The sequence below is a fragment of the Mobula hypostoma genome, chromosome 6 (assembly GCF_963921235.1).
Source record: "Mobula hypostoma chromosome 6, sMobHyp1.1, whole genome shotgun sequence".
In the NCBI taxonomy this organism is placed as follows: Eukaryota; Metazoa; Chordata; class Chondrichthyes; order Myliobatiformes; family Myliobatidae; genus Mobula; species Mobula hypostoma.
In genome coordinates, this window is record NC_086102.1 from 127,256,140 (window position 1) to 127,262,139 (window position 6,000).

Below are 6,000 nucleotides of genomic sequence, written 5' to 3' on the forward strand. Positions count from 1 at the left end.
GATTTTCTGCTCAAGGGCTAGTGTCATGAAGTTGGAAAGATTGAAGAGGAGATTTATGAGGATATTGCCAGAACTCAAGTGACTGAGTAATAGAGAGAGGTTGAGCAGGTTGGGACTTTTCTCATTGAATCATAGGAGAATGAGGGGTGATCTTATAGAGGTATATACAATTATAGTGGCATAGATAGGGCAAATATGCACAGTCTTTCAGGAATGAGGAATTAAGAACTAGAGGGAATAGGTTTAAGGGGAAAGATTAATTAGGAACCCGACAGGCAACTTCTTCACCTAGAGTAATCAGTACATGGAATGACCTGCCAGAGGAAGTGACTGAGGAGTATACATAAACAAGAAGTAAAAGATACTTGGACAGGTACATGGATAGGACAAGTTTAGAGGGATATGGGCCAAAGACAAGTAAATGGGACTAGCTTAGATGTGAATCTTGGTCAGCATAAACCAATTGGGCCAAAGGGCCTGAGTCCAAGCTATGACTCTATGACCTCAAGTTTAGATGGTTGGTAGGAAAATTGGAGTAGGGTTGCTGAGAATGGTAACGTGGAATAAATTACAGGGAAGTCAAGGTGGGGGTGAAATGGGATTGATGTGATTAGTGTGAGAGCCATCATATACTCAGTGGGCTGGATGGCCTCCTTTATGTTGTAAGGAAGTAACATGATCTTTGAAGCTGAAAGTAAAGGTTTTAAGTTTCACTTTAGGACATAATTTCAAATGACACAATGATAGAGCTGAGTAATTGTTGGAAGTGCAATCAAAGAAAGAAAGAATGAGAAAAAGATGAGCTTTATTTGTCACATGTTCATCAAAGCATACAGTGAAATGCGTTATTTGATTCAAATCAAATCAGCAAGGATTGTGCTGGAGGCAGCCCTCAAGAGTCGCTATGCTTCTGGCGCCAACATGGCATGCTCTCAACTCACTGACGCTAACCCTAATGTCTTTGAAACGTGGGAGGAAACAGAGCCCCAGGAGGAAACCCACACAGTCACAGGGAGAACATACAAATTCCTTAAAGACAGCTGAGGGAAACAAACCCTAATCAATGATCACAGGCGCTGTAATAGAGTTACGCTAACTGCTACACTACTGTGCCACCTTTTAACCAATACTCTTCTTTCCTCTTCAGGCTTATGTTAATTATAGCTCCTTTTATGATCCCAAAAACTTTACATCCAAACAAGTATTATTATAAAGCAGAAAGCATCAACTTGAGACCAGCAAGCATAATATTATAACATACAGATGACCTGTTCATTCTGGGGATGCTATAGAGTCACAGAAAAGTACAGCACTAAAAAGGCCCATCGGCCCATCTAGTCCATACTGAAATCATTAAAACTACCTACTGCTATTGACCTGCACTGGGATCATAGCCTTCCATGCCCCTACCATCCATGTACCTATCCAAACTTCTCTTATATGTTAAAATTGAGCTTACGTGCACCACTTGTGCTGGCAGCTTGTTCCACACTCTCATAACCCTCTGAGTGAAGAGGTTTCCCACATGCTCCCCTTAAACTTTTCACCTTTCACCCTTAACCCGTGATTTCTAGTAATAGTTGGTGGAGAGATAAAAATCTGTCTGGGAAGAAATCTCCTGACCTTTACTAATGTCATACCACAAGAAGCTAGCATATTCCCACTGAATTATATCTCCGATATTTTGTGCAGTACAGATTTGTGGCCCATTTGGTTCATTGTGCCTACACTATATTACGCTATTCCTCTATACTTCCATTTTATTTGAGTTAGATGATTTATTTTTAAATGACAATGACTGACATGGAGATTTTACATGACCTTATACTTACCCTCAAAATTACCAGACTAAAGGATGTCACAGCAACAAACTTGCACTCAGTGTCAGTAAGGCCAAGGAATTGATTGTGCACTTCAGGAAGGGAAGTTGAGGGAACACATACCAGTCCTCACTGAGGGATCAGCAGTGGAAGGAGTTAGAAATTTCAAGTTCCTGGGTGTCAACATCTCTGAAGATCTATCCTGGGCCCAACATATTGGTGCAAACACAAAGGCGCGACAGCAGCTATATTCGATTTGGAGTTTGAGAAATGGTATGTCACCAAAACACTCACAAATTTCTACAGATGTACCGAGGAGAACATTCTAACTGGTTGCATCACCATCTGGTTTGGAGGGGCCTCTGCACAGGACCCAAAAAAACTGTAGAAAGTTGTTAGCTCAGCCAGCTCTGTCATGGGCACGAGCCTCCCCAGCATCGAGGACACATTCAAAAGGCCATGCCTCAAAAAGGCGACATAAATTATTAAGGACCCCATCATCCAAGAAAGCCCTCTTCTCTTTGCTACCATCAAGGTTCAGGAGCCTGAAGAGACACACTCAATGTTTCAGAAACATCTTCTTGCCTTCCACCATCAGATTTCTGAATGGACAATGAACCCATGAACATAACCTCATTATTTTTTCTCCTCTCTTTTTGCACTACTTAATTAATTTATTTTTTTAATATATATACTTCTTATTGTAATTTATAGAATTTTATTATTATGTATTGCAATATACTGGTGCCACAAAACAACAGATTTCATGTGTATGCCAGTGATATTAATCTGATTCTGGTATAAAAAGATGCAATAATAAGCAAACATATCCCACTGCTCTGGTTATTTTCCATATCTCCCCTGCAGATTATTGTCAAATTCATTTTGAAATTTATGTTGACAATCACATTTCTTGGAGGCTGGCATTTTAATAAAATATTAAAATGTTATGGTAGTGGTTAAGGCTCTGAAAGATTTTCGAAAGAATACGTGGGGTGAAATTGCCACCATCGGGAAGAATCACAGTAATATAATCCTGTGCATTTATAAGGGAGGAAGAAATAGAATTATTTTTGCTCCTCGAGTTTTCATGATCTGTAATGCACTGTCTGAAAGGCAGCAGATTCATTAATAACCTTCAAAGGGAATTGAATCTGTACTTTAAAGCAGATATCTCCAGAGCTTAATTGAAGCAGCAGGATATTGGGACTAATTGGTAAGATTTTTCAAAGAGCCAATATAGGGTCAAAAATGCAATTCATCAGAATTACCATCTTGAGTTGAATGTATTATTTGAGGTATGACATGACATCCTGCTTCCCTCCCACACTGCCTCCCTCTTCCATCCAGTGCTGACGTTGGTTGTCCGCCATCCATTTCTCGTCGTGCACCACTGAACACACAAATTAGGACGTGTTAAGAAAACCTTAGGGACTCAATTGAATGATCCCTAACTATCAGTCAAATGCTTTCTCAAGAAGTCTAACCACTAAGCAGAGTGGTTAAAATGAAATTTTTAAGACCCCTTATTTTGTGTATTGCCCATGTGATTTGCCTTCAGCCTTACTCACAGTAATGTTGAAGAGCTTACTGTTCAAGCAAGCAACAATCCAATAAAAACACATAAACATGGGTGCAAGAATATGCCATCAGAGCTCTCAAGCTTGTTCTACCACATAAAATGATCATGACTGATCTATGCAAGCTTCAATTCCTCTTCTGTGCTGGTTCCCCTTCACCACCAATCCCTCATTTTTTTCTAATATTTATCTATCTCCTCTTTCATTATTTCTAATAATCTGTCTTTCAGTGCCCTCAGGGGCAGAGAGTTCTAGAGGTTCACTAGCTTTTGACAGAAATTTCTGCACACCAGTTTTAAATGACTGGCCCCTTATCTTTTAAGTATATCTAGTGACTCTCCCAGACTGCAACTGCGGCGACAAGGGGTCGAGGCAAGGTAGGTTATCTGTTTAGAATACAGATAGAAAGAATGTGTGTGAGGCCGGTTTTCTGTGCTCGGTGTCAGATGTGAGAGGTCCTGGAGACTCCCAGCCTCCTGGACAGCCGCATCTGCACCATGTGTGTCGTGCTGCAGCTCCTTAGAGACTGGGTTAGGGAACTGGAGATGCAGCTCGATGACTTTCGTCTGGTCAGGGAGAGTGAGGAGGTGATAAAGAGGAGTTATAGACAGGTAGTCACTCCGGGACCTGGGGAGACAGATAAGTGGGTCACAGTCAGGAGAGGGAAGGGCAAGAGGCAGGTGCTAGAGAGCACTCCAGTGGCTGTCCCCCTTAACAATAAGTACTCCTGTTTGAGTACTGTTGGGGGAGACAGCCTACCTGAAGGGAAGCAACAGTGTTCGCGCCTCTGGCACAGAGTCTGGCCCTGTGGCTCAGAAGGGTAGGGAAATGAAGAGGATGGCAGCAGTGATAGGGGACTCTATAGTTAGGGGGTCAGACAGGTGATTCTGAGGACGCAGGAAAGAAACGCGGATGGTAGTTTGCTTCCCAGGTGCCAGGGTCTGGGATGTTTCTGATCATATCCACGATATCTTGAAGTGGGAAGGAGAACAGCCAGAGGTTGTGATACATACAGTATTGGTTCCAACGACATAGGTAGGAAAAAGGAGGAGGTCCTGAAAGCAAACTACAGGGAGTTAGGAAGGAAGTTGAGAAGCAGGACCTCAAAGGTAGTAATCTTAGGATTACTGCCTGTGCCACATGACAATGAGTATAGGAATAGAATGAGGTGGAGGATAAATGCATGGCTGAGGGATTGGAGCAGAGGGCAGGGATTTGGATTTCTGGATCATTGGGACCTCTTCTGGAGCAGATATGACCTGTAGAAAAAGGATGGATTCCACTTGAATCTGAGGGGGATCAATATCCTGGTGGGGAGATTTGCAAAGGCAATTGGGAAGAGTTTAAAGTAGAATTGCTGGGGGGTGGGAACCGAACTTAAGTGACATAGGAAAGGGAGATTGGCTCACAAATAGAGAAAGCTTGGAGACAGTGCGAAAGAGAGGATAGGCAGGTGATAGGGAAGGGACGCACTCACACCGATGGTTTGAGATGTGTCTATTTTAATGCGAGGAGTATTATGAATAAATTGGATGAGATTAGAGCGGGGATCAGTACTTGGAGCTATGATGTTGTGGCCATTACAGAGACTTGGATGGTGCAGGGGCAGGAATGGCTACTTGAAGTGCTAGGCTTTAGATGTTTCAGAAAGGATTGGGAGGGAGGCAAAAGAGGTGAAGGTATGGCACTATTGATCAGAGATAGTGTCACGGCTGCAGAAAAGGAGGAAGTCTTGGAGGGGTTGTCTATGGAGTCTCTGTTGGTGGAAGTTAGGAATAGGAAGGGGTCAATAACTCTACTGGGTGTTTTTTGTAGACCGTCCAGTAGTAACAGGGACGTCGAGGAGCAGATAGGGAGACAGATTCTGGAAAGGAATAATAACAGGGTTGTTGTGGTGGGAGATTTTAATTTCCCAAATATTGACTGGCATTCCTCTAGAGGGAGGGGTTTAGATGGGGTGGAGTTTGTTAGGTGTGTTCAGGAAGGTTTCTTGACACAATATGTAGATAAGCCTACAAGAGGAGAGGCTGTACTTGATCTGGTATTGGGAAATGAACCTGGTCAGGTGTCAGGTGTCTCAGTGGGAGAGCATTTTGGAGATAGTGATCACAATTCTACCTCCTTTACCACAGCATTGGAGAGGGACAGGAACAGACAAGTTAGGGAAATGTTTAATTGGAGTAAAGGGAACTATGAGGCTATCAGGCAGGAACTTGGAAGCATAAATTGGAAACAGATGTTCTCAGGGAAACGTACAGAAAAAATGTGGCAAATGTTCAGGAGGTATTTGTGTGGGGTTCTGCATAGATACATTCCAATGAGACAGGGAAATGATAGTAGCGTACAGGAACAGTGGTGTACAAAGGCTGTTGTAAATCTAGTCAAGAAGAAAAGAAGAGCTTATTTATGAAAGGTTCAGAAAATTAGGTAATGATAGAGATCTAGAAGTTTATAAGGCTAGCAGGAAGGAGCTTAAGGGTGAAACTAGGAGAGCCAGAAGGGGCCATGAGAAGGCTTTAGCAGACAGGATTAAAGAAAACCCCAAGGCATTCTACACGTATGTGAAGAGCAAGAGGATAAGACGTGAGAGAATAGCACCA